The sequence below is a fragment of the Toxorhynchites rutilus genome, chromosome 3 (genome assembly GCF_029784135.1).
Source record: "Toxorhynchites rutilus septentrionalis strain SRP chromosome 3, ASM2978413v1, whole genome shotgun sequence".
In the NCBI taxonomy this organism is placed as follows: Eukaryota; Metazoa; Arthropoda; class Insecta; order Diptera; family Culicidae; genus Toxorhynchites; species Toxorhynchites rutilus.
In genome coordinates this window covers 211,410,724-211,425,964 of record NC_073746.1, presented here as the reverse complement: position 1 = coordinate 211,425,964, position 15,241 = coordinate 211,410,724, and the positions used below count along the sequence as shown (strand labels likewise).

The 15,241-nt window shown below is 41.6% G+C and overlaps 1 protein-coding gene across 3 annotated transcripts in view; it reads right to left on the bottom strand.

Moving 5' to 3' along the window:
• LOC129775858 (cardioacceleratory peptide receptor-like) overlaps nucleotides 1-15,241 on the bottom strand; it is a 237,690-nt gene that overhangs the window by 194,873 nt on the left and 27,576 nt on the right. The window contains exon 2 of one of the 3 annotated variants that reach the window (XM_055781019.1): nucleotides 12,685-12,889. The exons of the other annotated variants lie outside the window; for them this stretch is intronic. The gene's annotated coding sequence lies outside the window, so the exon portion shown is untranslated. The remainder of the gene's footprint in view (nucleotides 1-12,684; nucleotides 12,890-15,241) is intronic. 3 annotated transcript variants of the gene reach the window in all.

Here is a 15,241-nt window from a genome sequence, read left to right as displayed (position 1 = left end):
CAGTTCAACAACAGAGTTAGCATGTAATTCCCATGCAATATGAGGCTGATTGTAATCGCCACATACCAATACGGTGTCATCAGAAGACGCACGGTCACACAGCTCACGCACAGAAGCCAAATAGGAATCATAAACCCCCACGTCACGACTGCGGTCGGGAGGAATGTATACTGCGCAAAGTAATATCCTTTTCCCACGTATGGTAGTGGAGACACAAATCTGTTCCAAAGTGTTTCCATTCCTCGTTTGAACCGATACAGCAGAGAAGTGACGAGCTACTGCGATAAGGACACCACCAAATCTGGACTTGGAACTGTTGGAAGGACTACGGTCACAACGGAAAACGTTAAATTCAGCTCCGAATAGCTGTATGGAGTTGATGCTGTCGTCAAGTCCGGATTCAGTCAACATGATGACGTCGTAATTACAATCGCATACTGCTACATAGAGATCGTCAATTTTAGTCCTCAGGCCGCGTACATTCTGATAATACAGCCACATAACATTGGAAGTCGTGTCGTTGCCCCTAGAAATGAGAGGCAGATCAGGTTGCGAATGGTGCTCGATTGAATCGTACTCGCCTAGAGTGGCACGTTGGAAGACCCCTTCCCCAGACTCAACAACAGGACCGGGACGGCTAATCTGACGCTGGCTACAAGGCTCGACTGAGTTGGACGGGTTAGGGGCTTCCATGATGCCGTTAATCGTGCGTCCCAGTAATCGAAGCTCATCATCGAGCTGATCAGTCCATATAAATTGGCTGGAAATTTGAACGAAGTCAGGCAGATACGAGCGATCATAAAACGCATTCTTGCCTGAAGAGTCAGGTTAGGAGACTCTCCCCCAACATCCGACCAAAGGACCGGGATGACTTGAACGGCAAGGGTCAATCCGAGGTAGATGAAGTCCGGCGTGTGGCACGACTGGGTCGGAGTAGTTGAGAGCTCCCATGGTACATTGTTTATTGCATCCCGGTTGTACAAACGTTGATGATTGCTGCTGATGTGACTCGCTGGGTACATATTCTCCTCGTTCTCCTCGTCCAATCTGCTTTTCTACTTCAGACGGGGCGTTTTGGAAAACCCCGACTGAGTTTTCCGATCTTGATAGTCGATGAATTCACTAAAGTATACTCCATCAGGCCACGTGTCAGCACATAGAGCCACTTCCCGATATTTTTCGTCAATTCCAATTTTGAACGAGACGAAACGCATCGAATTCAGGTCAGCGTCCTTTTTTACCAGCTTTTTGACAACTATGGGTTCGTCGCACGGTATGCACTCGGTGACTAGCGAAAGTATGTCATCTTCAGAGGCTTTTGGATCGATTCGGGACATGTATACCCAGCAGTTTTCAGGCTCTGGGGCAACAACAGGGATGGTGGTTTTTGTTTTTCTCCTACCGCACGACATTGTAGGTAGCTTTGGAGATTCAAGTTCCGCAGCATCAACGGATCTTTTAATAGTTGGTCGTTTAAGGCTCGGCCACGGTTTGGGAGTTGTAGGAGCAGTGGAGACTTTGGTTGCTAATAATTTCACTTGCTCCCGGTTCTTCACCAACTCTGATTGGATTCCTTCCAATGCAGTACGATGTGTTTCGCTCAGCTTGTGAAATGCATCATTCAGAGTGGCGAACGCATCACGAACATGCTTTGACTTCATGATCGCAGTGCAATTGTTGCAAAACCAAAACAGATTGGGTTGATCGTTGATGAAATCCATGTTCGCTCTAGTGAATGAAACGCAATCCAAGTGCGCAATTTTTTCGCAAAATCCCTGACATTTGATGAACTTCAACGTTTTCACCGGCTCAGAGCACTGAAAGCAGCTGGATTCCATCATAAAGCTTAATGCGGGAAAATATACGCCAACAGTTATGCAACCCTTAAGGTAGGTAATCTTGTGTGGTAAAAGTTGAAATTGTACGCAATTTTCAGTACCGCTGCTGACCAGCAGATGTCGCTCCGGGAGAAAAATTTTGCGTGGAGAGGTGATAGAGCGAGGTTCTTTTCAATACACCAAAAACAATCACTACACTACACTGCCGAATATTAATGAATTCGGGACAAAAACAAACAAACTGCAATTTTAGAGGCGAATGAACTGCAAAGTTTAAAGCCTCTTAAAAACAAAGAAAGAAGAAGACAAACTGCACTACACCAACGGATAAAAATTGTTCACAAAATGAATTACGCGTTAGTATGAATTAAAAACAATAGAAGTATTTCAAAAAACGGTAAACAAAAATGAACAACAAAAAACCGTACGTTCAGTCAACTAGTGTTGCCAAACATCTATAAATTGGAAGGCGATCAACGAAAGGATGTGTATACTTAGGATAAAAGGCCGGTTCTACAATTACAGCATCATCAACGTACACTGTCCGCACGAAGGCAGACCCGTTCTTTGCGCAGCTGGAAGTGACATACGACAGCTGTTCACCACGGGACATCAAGATCGTCATCGGGGATATGGACTCCCAGGTTGGTAGGGAAGCATGTACAGACCGGTGGTAGGCCCATGCAGTCTACACACCGACACGAACGACAACGGCCAGCGGTGCATCAACTTCGCAGCTTCCCGAGGCCTGGTGATCAGAAGCATGTTCTTCTCCCGCAAGGATATTCATATGCCACTTGGAGATCACCTGACCAACATACAACAAACCAAATTTACCACGTCCTCATCGAAGGCCGATTTTTCTCAAACATCACTAACATACGCTCCCTGCGCGGTGCGGATATTGACTCGAATCACTACCTAGTAGGAGTACATGTGCGCTCAAAACTATCGAGAGCTTACAACTCACGGCAAAACCGCCCTCCTCGGTTTAACATCCGGCAGTTAAAAGACCCGCAAGCTGCCGAGAATTACGCGCGCCTGTTGGATGAGGCACTACCCTCCTCTGGGGAGCTAAATGCTTCGAATCTCGAAGACGGCTGGAGTAAGATTAGCTCTGCCATCGAAGAGACCGGTACTAGGTGAGGGAACTACGAGCCCAAGAAACGACTGGTTCGACGAGGAGTGCCAGCAAGCGATGGAGAGAAGCAAAACAGCTCGGAAAAACTATCTAAGCATTGCCACGAGGGAGAATTTGGCCAAATATCGACGAGCGCGGAATAAGTTGATCACGATACTGAGGCGAAAAAAGCGCTACCAGGAGGACAGGGATCGTTACGAATTAGAACAACTATGTCAGGCTAATGATACGCGCAAGTTCTATGAGAAGGTGAACCAATCTCGTAAGAGCTACACACCAAATCCAGACCTTTGTAGGGACGAGGAAGGAAACCTGATTACAAGCGAGCGCGAGGTGGTCGACAGGTGGCAGCAGTTCTTCGATAAGCACCTCAATTGCGAGATAGCAGATGGAGGCGTAATGGAAACCTACCTGGGAGTGCCTTCAAACGATAATGATGTCCCAGCCCCCGACTTCCAGGAGACCCAGCGAGAAATCGGGCTGCTGAAGGCAAATAGAGCCGCTGGAAAAAACCGACTTCCGGCTGAACTCTAAAAACACGGTAAAAATATACTGGCAACGGCACTTCATTGGGTAATATCCAGGATTTGGGAGGAGAAAAAATTACCGGAAGAATGGATGGAGGGTATTGTTTGCCCCATCTATAAAAAGGGCGATCGGTTCGAGTGCGGCAACTATCGCGGCATAACGCTAGCTAACGCAGCTTACAAAGTGCTCTCCCAAATTCTAACACGTCGTCTATCCCCGATAGCCAAAGGATTCGTAGGGCCACTACGGACTAGATTTTTGCCCTCCGACGAATCCTTTAGAAATGTCGGGAGTACAACGTGACCACTCATCACATATTCATAGACTTTAAGGCAGCTTATGATATAATCGATTGAGAACAGCTATGGCAGATCATGCACGACTACGGTTTTCCGGACAAACTGACACGGCTGATCAAAGCTGCCTTGGAGCGAGTAATGTGCTACGTTCGTGCTTCGGGGGCACTCTCGAGCCCTTTTGAATCACGCAGAGGTTTAAGACAAGGGGATGGACTATCCTGTATGCTATTTAATATAGCCCTTGAGGGTGTAATCCGACGTGCGGGCATCGAAACGAGGGGCACGATTTTCAACAAAACTACCCAACTCCTGGGCTTCGCAGATAATATTGACGTAATAACAGGAAACTTTGCGACGTCTGAGGCAAACTACGCCAGACTAAAAGCGGAGGCCAGGAGGGTGGGACTACTAATTAATGCGTCAAAAACCAAGTACATGGTGTGAAGAGGCTCAAAGGAGAAAACAGTGAGCCTCCCACGGACAGTGACAGTGGACGGCGATGAACTGGAAGTGGTTGGTGAATTCGTGTACTTGGGATCTCTGATCACCGCCGACAACAATACCACGAAAGAGATCCAACGACGCATTCAAGCTGGAAATCGTGCATACTTTGCGCTCCGCAAGACGCTTCGGTCAAGGAGAATACGGTGTCGCACAAAGCTAACGGTGTACAAAGCCTTAATAAGACCAGTGGTCTTTTATGGACTCGAGACTGTGCCGCTGCTCACGGAGGACATACGCGCTCTCGCCGTCTTTGAGCGGAAAGTGCTGCGGACTATTTTTGGAGGAGTACAAACGGGAGCGGAGAGTGGCGCAGACGTATGAACCACGAGCTATAGGCACTACTTGGAGAGATTCCCATTGTACACCTGGCGAAAGTCAGGAGGTTACGGTTGGCCGTACATGTCGCGAGGATGCCGGACGACAGTGCAGTGAAATCCGTTCTCTTCAATGACCCCGCCGGCACCAGAAATAGAGCGGCTCATCGTGCCAGGTGGCTCAACCAGATCGAAGCCGACTTGCGAGCGACGGGACGCTTACGGAATTGGCGACAAGTGGTCCAGAACCGAGTAGATTGGAGACGAATAATTGAGACAGCACGAGCCACCACGGCTCTCAACTGATTATGTATGTATGTACGGTACGCGATCTCGCCAAAAAGCTAAAACTGCCGAAGAGTACCGTGTATAATGTATGCAAATCGTTTGACCAGCGCTTAACTGTGGATCGGAAGGTTGTAAGCGGAACAAATCGAAAAGTATGCTTCCGACAGATGGACCGAAAGATGGTTGCCATTATTGAGAAACATCCCAACTTTTCAGTTAGAAATGTGGCTCGAAAGGTTGGAAAATCAAAATCATATGTACAAAAAGTGAAGCAGAGGCATAGACTGAAGGCGTACAGAGTGAAAAAGGTGCCAAATCGTGATGATAAGCAAAATTTCACTGCAAAAGCCGTGCTAAGGTACTCTACACCCAGTTCTTGCAAAAATGTTCATGCACCTTAATGGACGATGAAACTTATGTTCTTCAGACTTCAGACTTCAAACAGCTTCCGGGTCTCGCTTTTTATACTGAAATGCGAAGGAATGCCGTTGCCGAGTGTTTCCGGAACAAGAAGCAGTCTAAATTCCCTAAAAAGTACTTGGTTTGGCAGGCCATATGCAGTTGTGGCCGAAAATCCAAATCTTTCGACTCTACCGGCACTATCAACAAAGATGTCTACGAGAAGGAATGTCTCAAGAAGCGATTGCTACCATTCATAAGAAGCCACGACTCTCCAGCGTTGTGTTGGCCAGTTTTGGCCTCTTGTCAATACGCAAAATCCATCCTGGAATGGTATAATGCACATGGGGTCAAATATGTGCCAAAAACAGCAAATCCACCGAACTGTCCAGAACTTCGCTCAGTGGAAAAGTACTGGGCTCTGATTAAGCGAAAACTATTCGAAACGAAGAAGAAAGCGAATGACATTAATGATTTCAAGAGGAGATGGAAAAGCGCCGCCGCCAGCATATCTACGGATACTGTACGGAACCTAATGGCAGATGCTCCCAAGAAAGTTCGTGAATTTTACAGACAACGTAGTTAACATCGAAGTAAGCTTTCATTGTTTTAGATATAAGTCTATTTTACTGAAATAAATAAATCGGTTTTGTTGTATTACGTGAATTTTTGTTTTACTGGCATCATCTTGGTGTTTTTTTAACGTGGACAGGCTTTAGATCCACAACATCAAACCTCATGTGCTACACGTGTACCATGGCATTAGCGACCAGACGAATCAGGTTCCAACAGATGTTCGCGTTCGACCTACATACATGAACGTTCGATAGAAATTCAGAAGTCAAATTTCGATTCGATCAAAAGCTAATGGCAGATGCTCCCAAGAAAGTTCGTGAATTTTACAGACAACGTAGTTAACATCGAAGTAAGCTTTCATTGTTTTAGATATAAGTCTATTTTACTGAAATAAATAAATCGGTTTTGTTGTATTACGTGAATTTTTGTTTTACTGGCATCATCTTGGTGTTTTTTTTAACGTGGACAGGCTTTAGATCCACAACATCAAACCTCATGTGCTACACGTGTACCATGGCATTAGCGACCAGACGAATCAGGTTCCAACAGATGTTCGCGTTCGACCTACATACATGAACGTTCGATAGAAATTCAGAAGTCAAATTTCGATTCGATCAAAAGCTGTTCATCTTTATAAATACTCAATATTGATTGAAAAACGTTCCCGCCTTGATAGCTTCCAATGAATTGACGTTCTTCGTTGATTACCTATGAGCTTTTATGGAGAATTCCTGTTTTACTGCCACAGAAAAGAATTGTATCGTATTTTCATCGAAACAAAATATCATTTTTAAGCTGTGTTGCTTGCGTATAGCCATGGGGTGTTTGCATTCGACACATACGATGATTCTCGAAGTCTTGGCAAGAGTATCGCCGCTTACTCTTCGATTCAGAGAATTATTCTACAGATTTCTCATCCGTCGCAAGATCATAAATCCATTGGTGATTGATAACATCGAAAATCTACTCCAACTGACTCCTCAGTCAAGATTTATGTCTTTACACCTACTATATATGAGTACCTTCTCTTTCCCCAGGCATCTCCAACCATACTTTTGCAATTCCTCTGTCATTTTTTATCTTTCCATGCGACAAATCCATGGAATCTACGCTCCGATTTTATTCCGCCAATATTTTCGGCAAAATATCGGGATGTTAGATCTGATAAAATTCTCTTCACTGACGGTTCACACATAGACGGGTCCACTGGCTTCGGCATCTTCAATGAAAATTTCAGTGTCTCTTCCAAACTCAGATCCTTGTTCCGTGTATGTCGCTGAACTCGGTGCGATATAATATGCTCTAGGGATCATTGAAACACTGCCCATCGACCATTACTTTATTTTTACAGACAGTCTCAGCTTAATAGAGGCAATCCGCTCAATGAATGTTTATAAATGCTCATCTTATTTCCTAACAAGAATAAGACAACTATTGAGTGTTTTGGTCGATAAATTACAGTAAAACCTGTTTTTGTGCGGTTTTTTTTGTGCGGTGTATGAAAAGAAGCATATTTGACGAAGTTATCGTCCATTTAGTTTTTTTTCGATGGTTTGCGGTCCCTATCCCCCGCTCTCAGCTCTCCAAAGCACTGAGAGCACAAGGCAGACAATCGAATATCTCCGTCCGGGATATCTTAGGTAGCCGTGATCCTGATCATCTGTTTCATCTATACCTGTTCCTCAGAAACACCGATGTCAACGTTTAATGATGTTTCCTTCGTTGTATCCCTGTTGCATATCCCTCCTATCCGATCTAGCGGGAATTCCTTCTTAAGATTCATTCCACCTCTAATAAACTACCGAATAACGTGGTCTTACGTTGATCGCACTTGATTGAAAAATCACAAAACCAAGCGTATCTGGTCGCACTATTATATGGATAGAAAACATTAAAACAAAGTATTGTGCTTGAATGTATTTTTCAATTCCAAGGGAAACTGGCAGATTATTTTTCAACAACGATGACATCTTCTCGGAATCTTCTCGATGCTGGATGGCAACCAAACGAAAAGAGTTCCGCGCGTGTATGTGTTTGTGTGTGGCGGCTGCTCCGATGTCTCAAGCGGAACCGTTTTTCGATGCTGATACTCTCTTGGTCGCCTTCCCAGTAGCATCACTCTCCAGGCGACACCGGTGACACCGTTCATCAGCGCTTTCATGATGAACGAAGTGAGCTTCACCACAACAGCGACAACATGCTCTAATCGCTGTTCAATTATAACTGAATGGATTTCCGAGCGGCGCTCGCTTATATACCGATTGATGATTTCAATAGCCTGTTTTGAAAGCAGTTTTAAGGCTGTTGAAACAAGTTTTTGGATCAAAAAGTAACAAGTATATAACGCGTAGACATTTTATCTTTCGAATGAAGTGTTTATCATACCATTTCGTTCAGTTGTTTGGGAGCTATTAACGCTCAAAATATCGGTCTCCGGCGTAACGCTTTCGTTTTCGAAACTTTGATTTTACACCCCGGTATAGAAATGAAAGACCTAGTCCTACGTTAAAAGAACGGCCATCTGTTAATTCTTTTTGGCGAACTAGTTCTTTCGTACCGTTCGCGAACGATTTGCCCATCTCTACTATGTACGTCAGTTGCAAAAAAACTTATAATAAGCTGAACTCCTGAACTGAACTCTGTTGAAAAGTCTTTATATTTTATTCTGGTTTAAATAAAATTATGCAGCAATGAATTGCTTTATCGACGGCAAAGAAAAGATAATTAGTGTTGCATATGTGGGTGGCTTCCATAGCCGTAGTAATAACGCGGCTTGGAAAACATATAAATTTGACGTTTCTTCAATACTAGCTGACCCGGCAAACTTCGTCCCCCCCCAAAATTTGTTTTTGTTATCAATACCTTCAAACATTCACGTTTTCTTACTAAGCGCAAGTTTATGAGTCCAATCGCAAAACTGTTCATTGATTGATCTTTTAATCGGCCCCGTTGGATTTGCGTTTTACTAAAAAATTCCTAGTACTTCTACCATAACTCATCATTATAATATCAGATTATTTTCAGACACAATTCTCGTTCAAGATTTTTCAACCACTTGCAAATAACATGTTTCTCCGTTACATGGAATGAATGTTTGATACAGAAAATACGATAGAATGAAGACAGACCCCTCCCCTCTTCACTCCTTAGAGAGTGGTGAGAAGTGTCTATTCACCATACAAACGTTTCGTGCGTTCTAAAATCTTCACATGCCAAATCCGGCTCCATTTGCTTGATTAGTTTTCGAGTTATGCAGAAATTTGTTTTTCATTTGTATGACAGCCCACCCTAACAGAGAGGGAGAAGTATCAAACCACCATAGAAACATTTATTGCATCCTAAAACCTCCACATGCCAAATTTGGTTTCGTTTGCTTGATTAGTTTTCGAGATATATACAGGGTTTTCGATTTCGGGTTTCCGAAAGTATACAGCCCGGCGCTGACATCCGATTGACATAGCTGTCAACCAAAGCGTCATATCGTTAGTTGAATGTCTGCCATTTTACAATATGGATCGTTTTAGCATCGCACAACGTGTTAATTTTGTTAAATTATACTATAAAAATGATGAAAAACCGGCAAATGTTTTTCGAGCATTACGGACGGATTTTGGTCGTCATGGACGGCCTACAGAGCACACAATCGCTAATGTAGTGCGTAAGTTCGAACAAACTGGATCCGTAGCGGATATTGTGAAACCTGTGCATCATCGTAATGTGCGTTCGGCCGAAAATATTGCTGCTGTTGCTGCCATTGTGGCGAATTATGCATTTGGACTTGCTCCTACATCCATATAAAGTCCAACTGGTATAAAAATTAGAGCGTGGTGACCATGGAATGCGTCGGGCATACGTCGATTGGGTGAACGAACAACAGCAGCAAAATGCTGAATTTTCGCATCAAATTTTCTTCAGCGATGAGGCACATTTTGAGCTCGGTGGCTATGTGAACACCCCAAATTTCCGTATATGGGGCTCAGAAAATCCACACGTGATTGTTGAGAGGCCATTGCATTCGCTAAAAGTCACTGTTTGGTGCGCATTATGGTCTGGTGGAGTCATCGGGCCGTATTTCTTTGAAAATGAGGACGGCGAGACGATAACTGTGAATGGTGGGCGCAATGGCCGCATGTTAACCGATTTTTTTTACCACAAATTGAAGATATGGATACGGATGACATGTGGTTTCAGCAGGACGGCGCCACGTGCCACACAACACGACCGAACATGGCCATATTGCGAATGAAATTTGAAGGACGCATAATTGCGCGTTTTGGTGATGCCAATTGGCCGTCCAGATCATGCGATTTGAACCCGCTAGACTTTTTTTTGTGGGGTTATGTGAAAGACCGTGTCTATGCCAACTCTCCGCAAACTCTTGAACATTTGAAAGACAACATTCGTGAAGTTATGACCGAGATACCGCCCCATATGTGCCGAAAAGTCATCGAAAATTACCTGTTCCGGATCAAGGTGTGCGAGGAAGCCCTAGGTGGACATTTGAATGATTTTGTATTTCACACATAATGGCATAAACCAAACTTTAATTTTAAATAAAAGTTTCATCGAAATTCGAATTCTAAGTGTGTTTTATTTCAATTTACTTTCGGAATTTAAAGTTGGAAAACCCTGTATTATGATTAGGCAGGCAAACAGAATAGGTCCAGAAAACCAGAAAATGAAATAAACGAGAGGCAGAGAGTCCTAAAAGTGATCCCAATGTGTAAAGTCTATTATGAGAAAGGGCTCCCTCAACACAGTCCTTCTTCTTCTTCTTGGATGGCACTAAGGTTCCAGTGGAACTTTTGCCTTCTGAACGTAGTAGCATAACTTCCGAATCCACAAGAATCGGACAGACAGACAGACAGACAAAAATACATTTATATATATATATATATATATATATATATATATATATATATATATATATGTATATATATATATATATATATATATATATATATTTATATATATATATATATATATATATATATATATATATATATATATATATATATATATATATATATGTGTAATTTTCAGATTTTCTGTGTCATATCTTAGAGGAAGAAAAGTGTATTGGAAATGCACATTCTAAATTTAAACCACCTTTCTTGCTTCGCTCGATCATCATGTTAATTACCCTATTAGCTGTGGTGGAACGACCTTTCAAATTATGTGTACTGATGGGCACGGGATGAGCACGCGAACTCGTTTGTTTTCGTTTCGAGAATTATGGCGGTTGGCCAACAAGTGGTAGCGCTAACTCAATTAGCTATTTAGTTTTATGACGACCGGAGGATGTTTATATGATGTATTTTGTGTGCTTTGAAGACTTGTTGATGATTTGTTTATTTAAGCGTTTGGGAAAATATTGACTCACGTAATCGTGTGTGATTCAGTTTAGAGAAACATTCGTTGCGTTGGGATGAAGGACGAAGATGCGCCGGATGATTTGTGTGTGTTTTTTACGTTGCACATCAAATTCTAGCTTGTAATGTGAAAACTGTAATCCGGGTGTATGTTTAATTACTCTGTGCCAACTGTTTAATAGCTTTCTTTATGTTCACGTAAACCAGAATGAATTGAGAACAACATGTGATTGCTATTGACCAACAATTCCAATTCGTTGACTGTCAACCACAAATTTCAACAAGAACCAATTTTTTTCCTCCAGGCAAAAAGTGCCCATTTTGGCAAAATGCCGTAGGCATTTCCAATTCATTACGGCAGTAAAAATCGCAGAAATACTATTTTCTGGTGCTTCACGAAATCCCATTGTATATATTTTCAGCACCATATAACACTAGTTTCGCCGCTGTCGTGCAAATGCGGTGCAAATTGCGAAACCCAGCGTTGGAATCAAATTCCGGAAAAAGAGATTTATTCTGCCAGTGATCACACTTCGAGATGGTTGTGTGCTTCCGTTTCTCGTCGTTGATAGCACATTCCGCCACGAGAAATGGTGAAAATATTTGCACGTGTCCCAGCAGAGCAGCAGCAGAGAGATGGTGGTGCTGTAAAGGATCTGTCGTGTATACTAATATTGTTTAGTATACGCGGTCGACAGTGGAACAGACATTTCCTCTCGAATGTGTGAATGCTTTTTGTTCGAGATAAAATTTGGGATCGGTTTTGTTTTATTCCGCACCATGGGTTCGGAAATAAGCGCGTGGCGAGTCGGAATAAGTGCGAACAAAATTTTCCCTTCATTTGATTTCATCTTCGATCGACTTCGAGCCCAATACTGGTACTGGTGCTATTGAACGGCTCATTTAGCTGAGATGCCGTGAGAAGCTGTATCCGTTGGCATCTGGAATTTTCTAGGAAGGAAGTTTTGTCGGGTTGGGATAACCCGAGAATGCAAATAACCGTGTGCTGTCTAAAAGGACAAAATTGGCATTGTTTGCCAGAAATTATCTAACAAAATTGTCAATGGAGTTATTTTTATTACTGGGCGATTAAAATGGAGAATTTGTCTGTTATGTGGTCATAGCAACAGTGTACTGGTTAAATTATTTCATTGATTTTAAATTAATTAAATTTGTTGATCTATCAAATTATTTCTCTGTGAATTTTTACCAGACATAGAACTTCGAATTAAATCAAAACACTGATGAATGGAGTTAATTATGATGACTCTTGCTTTATTGAAAAGATAATGTTTTGCCACTGTTATTCGCCCTTAAATATCTGCGAACATTAGTTTAAATATTGGGGTTCGGAAGGATTTTTCCTTGGTGTAGGATATAAGTATGTCCCTCATTCAAGGCTCTGCTTATCACATAACGACTTACCGGTTTCCGACGACGAATTCAATTCATGCTACCAGCTTACAGCCACTAAGGAACAAGTTTTTGTTGACATGCCGTGCCGAATATCTTTTGTTTTTATTTCACAAAATCGACTAGCGACCACTTCTACGTTTATTTTCGATACTTCCAATAATATTCTGTCGTGAAATGACGTTTGATATCGATTTCCTGGCTTGTTTAACCTCGGCTGTTAAATAAATATAGAAAAAAGAGCATTATAATATTCGCACACCACTTTAACTTGTTCTCAAGGAGCCTTCTATGAAACAATAAATTAACATTTTGTCAACAAGCCATGGTTCTTGAATTCATTGGTACGTTCTAAACAAACGCAAAAGCTTTGCATGTGAGTGACATATCTGTCAACATACAAAATTACATACTTCACAAACAGCAACCCTAACTAATTACGCTCAGCTGGAATTTGTTCACCGCTCATGATAAATGTTCCATAAACTGAAACCACCCACCAGAGACAAACCCCAAACTCCTGAAGCCATTCATCACCGCAAATCCGAACATTAAGTCAAACAATAAAAGAAAAATTAATTGTCATCTGTATCCCTTGGCTCTCCGTAAAAAAACACCACCATATGATATACAGGAAAATTCATCCGGCATGAAAAGTCTAATCCTTCGGAACGCTCTGTTCCGAACGCACACTAGAGCAGTAAATTTATCACATTCTATGCAATCAAAGAAACATTAGTTACTCCCGGAACCCATAGCCAGTGTAGACCCTTTACCATCACCATCAGCATCACTTCTTGATGTGGCATTTTTCCGCTCGAGAACCAGCGTGGGAAAAACATTCTAAGCTCAGGACCCGGGTCATTGACCGGCCGGCGAGTGGAAGTGAGAAATAATGATACTTATAGGCCCGAAAGCAAAAGATAAATGTTTCTCCCTGAGATTGATTTCTAAAAATGTGAACCAGCTTATGCCGTTTTCCGGAATGGATGAGAATATGCTGGATGAAAGATATTCCGAAAGAGAAAGTTCGGCTGAGAACTTTAGGTAACACAGTAAAACTTTTTTTTTGTTTGTTTGAAAAATTCAATTTTATTATTCAACATAATTGCCTTCGAGGGCGATACAGCGACTATAGCGATCTTGCAACTTGATACTATTTTTATAGTACTCGATTTTTCCTCAAAATGGGCCTCAGTTTCGGTAATCGCTTCATCATCGGTCTTAAATTTCTTGCCAGCGGGCATTCTCTTCAGGTCTGCGAACAGAAAATAGTCGCAAATCTGGAGAATACGGTGAATGCGGAAGCAATTCGGAGTCCAATTCATGCAATTTTGCCTTTGTTTTCATTTATTTGAGATTTTTCCACTTTTTTCACAATAACAAAAGTTGCTCCACTCTCAATGCTGTAACTCACGAACCAATCGACCAATTGCTGTCAAATTTTGACACGTATAAATTGAAAGATGGTGCTTTGTGATTGTCAAGTAGATTATTGCAAGAGGCGCCATCTAGTCGTCAACATTATGAACTTTCCAGCCGAACTGTTATTTCCAGTTTTTGGAAGTAACCAGAGGTGGGGAAAACAAACTAACAGCTATACCAAAATTTGCATTCCAAAGTACAGTCACTATTGAAAATCTATACAGACATTCCATGTCAAACCGATATAGTGGTTCTCAGATTTTCGTGAAAATTGTTAGTTTTGTTCTTTATCGCTAAATATTAGACCCGTATTTTTTTTAATTTTTTTTTTCATTAGGATGGTCCGAAAACCCATTTTTTAACCCTTTTTCCAAAAATGATTTCCTTAAAAAAATCATAACGTTTGATCGATATATCAAATTAATGCCAATGAGCTATTTTCTGTGACAAAATATTATGCTTATATTGTTTTGAAAGCTGAGATTAACATAACATGTTAAAAATCAAAGATGTGATTATTGTCGTTTTAGAATTATGATTTTTCTAATTTGACCGACGCACAGTGGGGCTGTTCTGAAAAAAGACGGTCAAAAATTTTTTCTCGTTTAATCTTACATTTTAGGGGTTGGGTGTCTTCAAAGTAGTTGTTCAGAAAGTTGATCCAGATAATTGTACGTTTTCATTTAAACTTTTGCTAAGTTAGAATACAACTTAGAAAAACTAACTTTTTATACTTGTGAGATATTTGAGTTTCGTCTTCAGAAAAATTGTAGACAATTTTGTGCAACATTCTGAACAACTAAAAAAAAATTTTTTTGACCGTCTTTTTTTTAGAACGGCCCCAATGTGCAGCGGTACTTCATCTGTATTTCATTCCAAAATAATACGCATCTACCAATACTTTCAAAACCCGTTTTTTGGGATGGTCTTTCAAAGAATCTGTATTTATGCAAACATCGGAAGAATATTTTCTTCGGTTTTTTCATGTTCCTTCTTGATGCGATTGTACCTTTTGTAAACTCTTGCTTCGAGCATTCAGCGGAGCGAGAAGCTTACTACAAATCATTTTATCTTGGAAAGCTCAACCGGAGTAGTGCATCCAACAACAAAATTAGAAGAGTCTGCAAATGGCCCCTAATGCATC